The sequence below is a fragment of the Botryllus schlosseri genome, chromosome 7, assembly GCF_051294905.1.
Source record: "Botryllus schlosseri isolate E-star chromosome 7, Bs_hap1, whole genome shotgun sequence".
Lineage (NCBI taxonomy): Eukaryota > Metazoa > Chordata > Ascidiacea > Stolidobranchia > Styelidae > Botryllus > Botryllus schlosseri.
In genome coordinates, this window is record NC_137242.1 from 21,110,828 (window position 1) to 21,124,151 (window position 13,324).

At 41.4% G+C, this 13,324-nt stretch overlaps 1 long non-coding RNA gene across 1 annotated transcript; it reads left to right on the top strand.

Moving 5' to 3' along the window:
- The first annotated feature begins 10,986 nt into the window (after positions 1 to 10,986).
- Positions 10,987 to 12,573, top strand: LOC145442992 (uncharacterized). Its single transcript, XR_013916247.1, has 2 exons — positions 10,987 to 11,646; positions 11,703 to 12,573. It is a non-coding gene; the product is annotated as an uncharacterized LOC145442992 (long non-coding RNA).
- The last annotated feature ends 751 nt before the right edge of the window (positions 12,574 to 13,324 follow it).

A 13,324-nucleotide genomic window follows, 5' to 3' on the forward strand; every position in this document is an offset into this window, starting at 1 on the left:
TCTATCCGCTCCGATTATTGGAAATTTCAGGCCGGCGACGTCATATTTTGGGATAGGATTTGTGATGTAGAATGTTCTTTTCAATTTTCTACTACTGTCGATTACCGCTGACGAGTGTCAGACGAAAATATTCGAGTTCATTTCAATATCACAATACTATTCAAACCAACTTGCCTGATACAAAGATCGGCATATTATCAACATTCAAGTTGCCAGCGTAATGGTTAGTAAATCTCATGCGGCCCTTTGACCGAAAATGTGGGTCACCCCCAGGGCTGTGGAGTCGGAGTCGGAGTCGGTGGAGTCGGAGTCGGGGTGATTTTCACATGATGGAGTCGGAGTCGGAGTCGTGAAAACTATAATAGCTGGAGTCGGAGTCGGAGTCGGTGGGAAAATACTGACTGGAGTCGGAGTTTGTGAGAATGACTATGACTTCGACTCCGACTCCGACTCCAACTTCTCTATCATGAAAACATTTGCTTTCAAAGAATTTTCAATAGAATTTTTATGTACCACCAATCACTGTTATTATTAACCATACAGATCAGGTGCGGCCAGCCCGTGGCACGCAGGCCAAATTTGGCACACGAGAAGGTTAGGTGTGGCCTGCGAGGTAATTCTCGAAATTATTTATGACATCAGGTACAATTGCAAGGCCAACCAAAATTTGATTAGCATGACCGCGAAATTTGATGATGACTAAAACAACAGTTCTGACGCATTGACGTATCCAGGGGTCAGTCACATTTATCGCAGATCTTCTTATATGACCATGAACTAGAATATTTCATAGCAGATTTATTTGACTTGAAATTTTTCTCGGTACTTCGCATGATTCATTGTCACTAGATTTCTTGCATTCAGTATTTGAGCCCCCTTCTGAAAATTATAAATACATATTATTCACAGAATTGAGTCTAACTATGTTCGCAATTAGGAGATACGGCTTCGCTTGTGCACTCGCCGCGAGATCGTCGACAAAACATTTTCACAAAATGATAGAGGCATGTTCACTGATACCGTCGATTTTGCTATGTCTAAACGTCGAATAATCCTGTCCTTGCCAAATGAGCCCAGTGGTATACAGATCCCACCCCCAATGTATGTTAGCGACATATTTATTGATATAGCTATAGTCTAATTCAGTCGTTATCTTGCAAAAAAATTTCGCGCTTGGCGCGACCAGGGCCTGATTGCGCACTGCACAGTTGCATGACATATTAATTATTATCAATTTTAGAGCGTATAAGTCTTGTTTGCAATGTTACCTAATGCGGTTCGCTCCTATTGACGACTAAAAAAAGGTTATCAACATTCCAGTTGCCCGCGCAATGGTTCGTAAATCTCAGGTGTCCCTTTCGCCGAAAAAGTTGCCCACCCCTGATATAGATAAAATTAGACATTACTTGCAAATTACAACTCAGTTGCAGAGGGGAAGAAAATCGCAAGATGCGTTTTCGCGATGCAGTCAAAATTGATGCAATTTTTGGAATTATACCATGATACTGTGACAGAGAAAATGCATCGGCTGGTTTTGTAAAATTGTAAAAATGATGTAAATATGACCAAACGATGCTTCCCACTTGACAAAATTAAAAATATTTGTAGTGTAGCTTAGCTGTTTGGGTCGAACAAATGATTAAGAAAGACTGCAAGTCCCAATCCTTGAATACTTGATTAATTACATGTAGACTAGACATAGGCTATGGTCTTTGACTATATACTTAACGAAATCCCATTTATGACCAATGTCTAACATTAGTAGTAAGAATGTATGTGCTTGTAATCAGGATAGTGTGCAATTACAAAATTAGTAAGTTCAAATTCTTTATTGGTTGCTGAGTCCTACACAAGAGCTACATTTGGATTTTTTATCTACATTTTTATTATACAGGATTGGATATCTGCCATATTTGAATGATTCATACATTTCAGGATATTAGAGAGTCCATGTTATAAAAACTTGAATAAGGAAGGATATTTAGCAAATCTTTTGCATCGTGGATAATTCGAGCTGTGCCACAATGAAACAATTTAGCATGCCACAGTTGATCATATGTTTGCATATGTTTAATGGTTGTATGATAGTCTTTCAGCCGACAATGTGGCATATAATTTTCGAAGTAAATTGGTAATAATGCTGGAGTCGGAGTCGGGAGTCGGAGTCGGTACGTTTAAAGACCCAGGAGTCGGAGTCGGTACATATGTGAATGAAAACTCCCTCGAATATAAAAAGCATCATTGTTAGCGACCATAGCAGTATTTCAAAATAGAATTTTTTTATCAACGACGCGTACCACAGGCCATGTTGCAGGTATATCACTAAAATCTGCTAAAATTGATGATAATTTAACGAACGTTAAATAATCGCAATGTGTTTGATTTGAAATAAATTGGAGCAATAATTAAATGATGGCTCCAAAATCCATTTACGAACTGCACTATCATATATAGTCTGAAATGAGTGTATTTATACTATTTTAACCTCGGCCAAGGTCACAAATCATGCATCTCTCTCATGTCCAAGTTCGCTCCCACACCCATTCAAACGAGTGAAAACGAGTACAGTATACTAAATCATATGGAGATATGTCCCAGGAATGGATTCGATTCTGCTGGAGGATAACACCATCATGTGCGTTCATGGGGTTGCGCACGGAATTTATCGATTAATGTATCAAATTACTTTCAACTTTTTGATAGCCGTTGTGATACACAATTTACATCGTTTGATTATTAGATAGGTAGCCGCTCAGCTTGCATGAAAATGCTGAAAATATTTGTTGATATAAAGAGAGGAGTGTTTCGAAAGAGAGGGCACCGCCGCCATTCCATTATATTAAAAATCCTAAATTTTGCTATTTGCAAGTACAATTAAAATAACATGCGTTTCACGTCGACTGACAATTAAGCGTTGAGATGTAAAACGCAATAATTGTAATCAACGATGGAGCGTCTTCGTTATACATTTGGGGACTTGGAAGTATGTTAGGTGGTTGAGTTGAAACTCGATATTAAGTTTTATATCGGGACCTTCGCTATATCAACATATTATGATGCCCATAAGACCGTGATTCTTAACCGGGGGTCCGCGAAGCCTCAAAATAGTTGATAACCTAATCTATATATTTTTTAGGAAAATCATGAGGCAATTTTGCTTAGTTACTAGTAAAACTCCAGAGCTCACATCAACAGAATGGCCATCTGTGATCGAGCGAGATGATGTATTGGTGATGGGTCCGGCTTCTCAATCGGTAGGTCGTGGGTTCGATCCCCGGCTGGGTCAAACCAAAGACTCGAAACTGGTATCCGCGGCTATCCTGGTATAGGCGCTCAGCATTCACGGATAGCATGGAGGAGAAAATACGGTGATGCAGACTAGATGACCTTGCAAAGGTCGTTTCGCATCTCAATTGTCAAAGCATCTCGATGGCGCAGGTGAAAATAAATCGGAATTCTTTCTATGTGATGAAATATCCTAATGTGCGGACTCGTTATAATTACTAAATTGTCAACAGCCTACTGATTGCGTTATTACGTTGGGGATTGTGGAAAAAAATTGAATAAGTATAAGGTCAATGACGGTGACTTCGAAATGTTTACAAAAATCCATTTCTTATGTGATATAGGCTTAATAACAGTGGCGGCTCGTCCTATAGGGCAACTGGGGCATTGCCCCACCTAAAATTCTGTTCAATAACAATTTAACCATTTATAGACGCACAGCAATCAATATTTACCGAGATCACAGCGAAACCCGCGTTCTTCTTGTGCTTTCGCTTGCAAACGCCCATACATAGCGAAGTCTCTGCGAAAATCGAATTCTCTTCTGTGTTTTCGCTTTGTGAATGCCTAGCCGGGGCTTGCCCCGGTAGCGCTCATAACAAGCTTTCACTATCTATTCTCTCAAAGCCGCGCACAATAAAGAAACGGTGATTTACTCTCTCCTATTCGTAAAATGGCCGAGCAACCGGGGCAACTATGCCTACTCGCCCCTAAGGTGTGATGTAACAATCGTATCTATATCTGAACTCGGTTACCGTAATATGCGTTGAGTCGACCTTTGCTGGTATAGGTCGATTTTGACGGTGTTTCGCACCATGATAATTCTTGAAACTTGGTATGATATGTCGTGAAGGTAGTATTTAACACTGCTCCAAGTTTCAGGCTTGCTACTTAAAGATAATGGTAGTAATTCCGTTTCCGAAGTTCAGTGTGTGTTGATCTATCATGTACATAGTACAGCAAACGGATTTTACTCAAAAGCCGGTATTGGTCTCCATTGATTTTGACGATGTTCTATACCGAGATCGGTCATGACATTTGGCACGGTAAGTGTTAGTATCGACCGATGTAACAAGTTTTAAGTTTGTCACTGAACTATGGGGGTGGTAATTTCGTTTCCAAAGTCGAGTAAGAGCTGACTCTTCATTTATCGCCAACAAATTTACGCAAAAGCCGTTATTGGTCTCTATTGATTTTAACGATGTTCCATACCTAGATCTGTCATGAGCTTTCACACGGTATGTCTTGATTTTAGTATCGAACGCGGTGCCAAGTCTTAAAGTTGACACTCAATGATTGAAGCAGTTATTTCGTTTTCGAGGTCGAGTATGGTAGAGATGCGCGCTGATCTGATACTTAGCCTACCTACGTCATTGCGGATCTCACGCAAAAGCCGGTGTCGGTCTGTGCTAATCTATAGTCTGCGTTCCATAACGAGATCGGTTATGATATTTCCAATGGTATATCTCGATGATCGCATGAAACAGCTAACCAAGATTCTCGGTTAGCATTCAAGTATTCGCATAATTTTATGTTCGCCAATGTCCATTTCACTGTGAAATTGTGGCCTTCAAACCATTTGCTTACAATCCCCTGTCAATTGCGATAGCTATTTCATTTTCGATGTCGGCTAACAGCTGATCATTCGATCAGCCTATTCCTCGATCTATTTTACTCAAAGTTCGGTGTTCGTCTGTTTGCATTGATTTTGACAGCGTACCATACCGGAATGGGTTATGAGATTGCGTATGCTACTTCTCGATGATTTCTTGTAACAGTATACTAAGTTACGGCTTTTATTCACGTATTTATATATTAATATATTTTCCAACGGCGATTTCGCAGCAGACTTATAGACAGTAAGCCGTATGTGTTGTGTCACAGTCTCCAGTTTCAAGGCCAAAATGTCCTACGTTGTTCCGAGACCGAAGTTCCGAGGCTGCTGTCCTTAGTTCTTCAAAGACCATTCAAATTGATGTTCTGGATTCAATATGACAGGCCCAATCTATGAGATAACAATTGCGTATGTGTCCGAACTCGTTGACCTTTCCAGTTAGGCTTACGCAATCTCTCGAGTTCTAGTCATTGGAATTAGTCAGGTCAAGTCAAGTGCGAACATGAATCGTATTGAATCTTTATTCCGTACGTAGTTTACGCAGTTGCCTTTAGAGCGAAAATGAGAGGCCTAGAAGTTGTCCACCCAGGTAACACGACTACTTGGGGCCCACATGGTAACCATATGGATTTCCACGGGTCCCCATGTGGGACACCCAGCTGGTTTCCACGTGGATTTGGCGGCTATATGTATTGGGATTTTATAGGGTCCCATGTGGGTAACCCAACAAGGTGATAGGGTACAGAATACTACGACCCCGGACCTTGTAGCGGCGCAGGCGTTCATGTCAGGGGTATGCAACACTGGTAACCTACCACGAATCATCGTAGACTTGAGAGGAGGTGTTGTCACTTATCTCTATACTATATATAACATTTACACTGAACAATGTACCGTACATACCGAGTACCGTAGTTCCTTAGATAAATATATACGGAATACTCAGTATATAATAACCTTTACGGTGGGTGAGTGGTCCCGCCATCATTGTGCAAGTAAGTGGTTCTCAAACTGGGGGGGGGGCTTGGGGGCATGTATGCATCTAGAGGGGGCGACAAGGCTGCGGTCAACTGCGTATTTTCTTCGCGCTCCGCGCGATTTGCCTCCCATTCATAGTTATTGCTTTGTGTATAGTCCGAATTTCATATTTGACAATTCTCTCATCAACAGCCATAAGCTCCCATGCCATCAAGCTATCCGTTGGGATTGCTAGCATTCTGGTTCCATTTTGTGATATGGCGATATGGGGCGCCGAAATTCCTCACTATAATAAAGGGGGCGTCTTAAAAAAGTTTGGGAACCACCGGTGTAAGTGAAAAGTGACAATACCTCGAATTCAATTCATATGGAGAAAGGAATAATTATAATTGTGGTGATAGAATTCAATCGGAAACCAGTTATAGTGCAACTTAACTATACAGATAAACAAACCTTGCTGTGGGAAAATATAAAATAAATACTGATGGGGACAAAATACTGGGTCCCATGTGGGAACCATATGGAATATCGACACATCTTCATTGACGAAAATCATTCGCTAAAATGATTTGATTACAGAAATTTATTGAGTAAAAGGCATCCTGAGGTGAAAATAGTAGATACAAATGAGTGACAAAGGTAATGGGATCTAGACGGGATTAGTATGGTATAGCCCAGCAACTCCTTGACTTTGAAATCCCACTTGGATTCCATGTGGGACCCATGTTATGAGACCCTTCAATTTGGCCAACCCACCTATCCACCTAAATACCACATGGGCACCACGTGGTCGTGTTACCTGGGCAGTCTATTGATCCAATCGTACGCCGGGTGCCTCCGCTTTGGTTGCCTATTATCATCTGGTCGTAACCAGAGATGGCCACAGTCCGGTTCAGGAGCAGGAGCAGGATTTCAATGCTTTTTTACCTGGCCGGACTGGATCCGGATTTCGAATTTGGGGTGACGGTCGGATTTTAGGGTCTATCGATTTGCGTAATCTATAACTCTACCATGAAATCAAAACGCATGCTACTAAGGATGACCTGATACTTGATTCGTGGCATAGGGACGATTCTTAGTTCACGTACATTTTGTAAAATAATCCTTTGATTAAAAATAAATGAATAAAACATTTGTTACCACACTTCAAGTCACGGCTCACCGGCAAACCTCTCGCGGCACCTACGTTAAAATCACTGTTGTCGGGAAATTCATGTGACCATCATAAAGTTACTTTTTTACGTTGGAAAACGCCATTGTGACGTCATGTTGATAAAAGTCGCTCGCAGCCCTTGCCCCACCACCCGATATTGTCACGAGCCGCCACTGCTTAATAACCATTTTTCATAATAACTTCAAGAAAAACTGCTAGATACAAATGACCAGGCTTGACATTATATGCTCATTAAAAAGATGTTTGTCAATTTTGGTGGCATATTTGCTGGATTCGAAACTTTGTATAAAATTCAAGTGGATCCGAAGCCGGAGCTGTAGGTGGTTGTTTGAGCGATAGCTCTGGCTCCGATGCTTGTGCTTTTACTAATGGCTGAAGTCACATACTTTTACGATAAATCGTTCACAAGACAGTGCGTGGCTTGATATTAACGAGCCCAGTACCGGTATTAAAACTTCACGCCACTGTTTTAATTCTGTATCATGTGTATTAGGGTTGTTCAAAATTTGGAAACTGTTTATTCTCTAGATAATTGTTAAAAAAAAAAAAACAATAATGGGCCTGAAAGAAGCTCGCAGGAAAGTCGGTAAGATCTGTCAAAATACGTTTGAAAGTCGTTGTTGAAGAGTGGGCGGGCCACCGACAGCATAGTTGCGAAAAAGCGGGCCATCACTAAAGCACGGTTCTTGGTTGGGTAATCAGTTAAGCTTCAATGATTACTGCAACAGCTGACTTTGATTCGGGTGCTTCGCTTTACCAAAGTGAAAGTCTGTTTTGCTGTAGTCGAGTCTGTTAGTAGTGGCTGTGGTTCTGTACAAGCGCGTTGTGGGTTGTTGAAGAGTCATTAGTAGTACTATAACACGTGTTCTTTGAATGATTTTGGGTCGATAGAAGTAGATTATGATTTGGAGCATCAATATTGCGGTCATGGTAGAGGCAAAACGGCGAAAGATTGTACACATGCCGCAGCGAAGAACAAGATCTAAATCTGAGCAATACTTGATCGGATATCGTCGCAGTGGAATCAAAGTGACTTATGTCCAGTTTTCAAATTTTGAAGTTCCATTATTAAAACTTGAAAATATTCAAGTTTTTGAAATAATTTCAATATTTTTCGATCATATCTTGGCCATAGTTATGTCTGTTTCATCAATTAAGAGTTAATCAGGGCCAATGTATGGCTGAAAGAAGATGAAAACTTTGCGTAAAGTCAATTTTCTCAACATGTTTAAAATGGACATAAGTCACTTTGATTCCACTGCGACGATATACTTGCGATTACATTGGTGGCTCGAGATTACCTATTATACGAGAAGTAATGAGTTACTTTCTTCATCTGAAAGAGCACTGTCCTCAGTCAACCCCGTCTAATGTGGTGGTGGGGTGGATGATGTAATGACAGTGGGGAAAATGGCGAGAATTTCGACAATGCAGAAATCAGATGTGGTTCAATCACTTCATAACCTGCACGAAATATGGCGTGATCACATGGTATGCCCAGCCCATCTTAAGAAGAACTTCAGCAGTCTTGACAGAAAACAGCAATTCAAGACTCTGACTATTCCTATATGTTTTAAGGAACGAGCAGCAATGACAGTTGATAACTTCAAGTTATTGCTGACCAGAAAATATTTCTTCACACGGGATGACTACAGACAATGGGTGGCTAATGCTCTTGCTCTTCTCGGTGCAGGTGAAGATATACATCATCACACACCTGGTGCGACACACCATGCAAGATGGATGGGCACAATTCTGTATGCTCAGAAGATGTTCATGTGGGCAGATCAGTTACAATACAAATCTGAAGAAGTTGAACTACTGTATCGCTTCAATTTATTTTTTGTTCTCTTTTGTATCCCCACCTGGGTTGCTTCCAGCATTGGTCGTGATGCAGCCGGTAATGACATGAGAGATTCAGCCAGGACATGTTGAGTTACAATGATCATGGTGAACACGCTTCCAAAGTTGCTTCACAAAAGCCTTTAAAGCATGACTGTAATATCGTTGAGGAAACCGCTGTATATGCCTTGTTTTCGCCGGGTGAAAGCAATGAAACCCGAGAGAATATGGCAAAGACGCTCCTACAGGTAGAGCGAACTTCAAGTTTCAGAAGGGGCCTGCCCTCGTTGAATGCAACTGTACAGATCAACAAGGACACTACTTTTGTCTAATTTTATCGGGTCACTGTCATGGTACATATCTGATGCTTTTGAATGTTCTGGGGCGAGGCTAGCTCAACCGGTTGATGTTTGGCACTTATCAGATTCCTATACCAGAATGAGCTCCTCCATCAGTCTGTCAAAGTTGTTAATGATGCCGCAGAACGAGGTGTAAAGCTAGGCGCGGACTATGCTGCAATCTCGATTGACAATGAACAACAAAGAGACCGTCTGCTTCAAGCTGTGGAAGAGCATAGGAAAACAGTTGGAGACAGCTGGAAGTCAACTCTAGTCAACAGCCTGTAATCTGAAACTTGTGCCTGAAAACGCAACACTGATCCTGCAACGTACTTTTTTTAGTATCTTTTGTAAATAGTGCTGTTTGCCTTCATTCAATCGTGAATAACAAGTTTAATATGCGTTCGTTTATGAGTGAGAATAGTAATAACTACTGAGTAAGTACTACTGAGATGTTGATTACTGGTGGGAAATTTTTTATTTTCACTCACTGTCAGTAAGTTTCGGAAAGGTCGAAGGTAGCAAGATGCATGCATCTAGTTTATTAGTTTCTCAACTAGCGAAATCACCTGTGCAATACATAGAGAGAAAGAGAGAGAGAGATATGATTTTCTTATTCGCCTGCACAATCAAGATGCTTTGACGACAGAGTTGCGATACGGTCTTGAGGTCATTTTCAAGTGTTTGGTATGGCCCGGCCTGGGATCGAACCCACTACCTACCGGTCGAGAAGCCGGACGCATACCCATTACACTATCTCGCTCGGTAAAGCAACATAGCAACACTTCTATACACATTCTGCAGGTAGATAATAACCTAGGGGTTTGCAATGTTGTACCATGGACTCTCCATGACAACATTAACGAAAACAATATATCATGTCTCAAATGCCACCTACAGAAACGACTGCACAACAGCAAACAGAGATCGTTACCAGCAGTGTTCCCAATGTCGGTGTTTCAACCAATCCGTAGCTTATTATTCCCGGCTTCAACCAATCAAGGTTATTGGCTTCCGTTTGCCCGCCCACTTCATCGATTCCCCGCTCACTGTCCGACGACTACTTTCAAACGCATTAAGACATATCTTACCGGCTTTCCTGAGAGCTTCTTTCAGGCTCAATAATGTTTTTTTTTAACAATAATCTACAGAATAAGTCATGGATACGCCGTATTCCAAACATTTTCCAAATTTTGAACAACCCCAATATGTATACATGCAATGGCATGGAGTGAAGTGCGTTTCCGTGCGGATATGACGTCATCAACATACGGCAGGAAGTAATTATCACGTCACAGGAATTTGCATACCCCCTCAAATTGACGGTTCCTTGCGACTGCTACAGCCGAACCATAGTTGCCGGAGCCGGAGCAGTGCTTATCAATGAGCTCCGGAGCTGGAGCCAGAGCTAATTCGGGATAAAAGAGAGCTTCGGAGCTGGAGCTGGGGGAGTTTAAAATTTGCGACTGCTCCAAAGCCCTGGTTACGATCATACGAGATGTGTCGTCGGAAGCGTCCCCGCAAACAATTTACGTATATGTTCGTTTTGTCACGTTACAAAAAAGGTGGCCAAACGGGGAAAATGGTGACGGATATTTCGTTGGTAGCTAATTCAAACTGTGAGGCTTGCGGAGCATAAATTCATGTAAATATCTATTCGAGGGAGTGTTAATTAGCACGCATGTCATCCGGAAGTGACATTACGGTATAATCATGATTCGAGTCACAGGCGCTAGTGTGCTGCGCATCAGCCTATATGGAAGGCGCAATATTTTTCCTGTAGGCGATAAGTAATAACTCATTCCATTCCACTCCATTGCAATTGTAGTATTAAGATTCAATTCACTAAACGCCGGCTTCGAAAATCCACGATCTCATACACCAACCCGAGATCCACGGCGACCATCGTTGAAATTCTTTACTTATCCGATTTCACGCTTTGTTGCTGAGTGACGTAAGGCATTATTCCCGCGCGAACAATTTTGGCGCGCAGGTTTGATGCCGCCAGACGAAGAGCGCGGTCTTACTATAGAGTATGACTGGAGTGACGACTCGATTGTTCTCCCATTGTTAGCCGGCAGAATGGTCACGGTCAGATGGCTGCACCCAAAACAGGATCGCTCAGTGCTTGTTTCTATGGCGTTCAAGGCGATTCGTCGTGTATTTCTTGAAGTTGCGGCGGATTTACTTGGGCAGTTCAACATTTAGGTAGCGGTGGCGAGTCGTTATGACTAGTGAATAATACCGTGTAGCCTCTGTTATATTTTTCGCCAGAATTAGATCATAATTCGTCACGCATAGAAGTCGGTGTCATGGCTGATTCGGCCGTATCACTTTGGCATTTGGGGATGACTGGCAGGGTAAAGACCAGCATCCAATCACAGACATTGGAGGAGTCAACAGCAAGGAATCTGGTAAGTTAATAGCCTATACTTTGCCTTTCCATGGAAAAACTTTGATGTGTTTTTAGAAATACTTCAATATATTGGTGGAGTGCTTTTGGGAGCCATTTCTAAGCAAGCCAACGAAGCAATTGCCACATGCCTAACAAGTAACAACTTCAGCGCCATCCGGAAACCTCATTAAAGTGATGTAGAAGAAAGACAGTGGATTGAAGAGCCCATCTGAACAGTTTCATGGCATAGTTCTCCGCTTTTATGTTATCCACAGTAAAGAAATGACAAAACCCCTGAAAAAGATAAATTTTTTCAGGGTACTTGAGGCAATTCAATGCGATCCATTCTATAATGAATTGATTTACACTGTATCACTTCAATTTGGTTCAGACCTAAATGAGGTTGAGGATGTCATGGACAAGGCAATGAAACACTTGAATAACATCTGTTCTCACAATTTTGCGAAGTTTGCATTGCACGAGAAGCAAAAAAAGTCTTTAAAATTTTAGCGAGATAGCTTAAAAAAATGAACAATATGCTCTTTTAGCACCATTTTCTATACTTTCAAATCTCTTGTTTCAATCATGATGCTGTTGAAAGTCTTTGCTTTTTTGTTATTGTTGGAATTGTATAAGCCATGGTATTTCTTTACCTGTTATTGTTGGAATTGTATAAGCCATGGTATTTCTTTACCTGTTATTGTTGGAATTGTATAAGCCATGGTATTTCTTTACCAATTTGACAATTGCTACTGCTATCACTGTGGGGTTTACTGTAATGTAAAGCAGGGGTGTCAAAGATACGACCCGCAGGCCGCCTCCGGCCCGCCACACGATTTCATCCGGCCCACGAAGCAATTCTGAGTAGATTGAAGTATTCTTATATTTTCCAGCATATCTGTTACAAATGTGGAGATTTTTGGCAGAAAATACATCCATGTTCATACGTCCCATTATAACCACCCGACTATGTGGTTCCACTTTAGTTACCACTAGTAACAAGTAGGTGAAATGTACATCCAATTTCAAGAAGGCCAAAAGTGAACACCAAGTTCAGAGTTCTATACAAATATGGACCAAGAACATGGTCAAGCTAGCAATTTGGCTTTTGAATGGTGTTATGGAATCAGTATCTTTCAGAGTCCTAACACAAGATGTTCTGGAAGCAGCATTTGTATCTTTGGTAACTTCAGTTGACATTCATTAATATTATTCAAGAATTTTGACCTGAATTAATGATTGCCTTTTAACAGTGGTCTTGATGAGATACAGCAGGAATCCAGATATTAGCCAAGTCAGTTACTCAGTAAATGCCTTATGCCAGCGTAAGGCTATAAAGAGAGGGATAGGTGCCAATACAACATATGCCTATGGTGATCAAAATCCTTCGACAAAAGTCTGCCAGGAACCCGTGACCAAGAAAAGATGCAGCGAATGTAGTTTCTGGTAGTGTTAGTATTGTAGTTTTTTCTCTCTGTGGCAAATGCTGCCTATCCACATTGGGATTCCCTACCTAAAAAAGGAAACCAATGCGTTGGTCGAAACCTTGACGTGGTGCATTGGCTTTCTACTAATGTCGACCGGCAGAGATCTTCCAAGCGAATTCCGGGGTATTCTTGTAGACAACGAGTTCCATTCAAGTGCGATTTTGCATACTTCCTAGGAGTAAGCTCTGAGCTGACTATTGTGAATCGAGA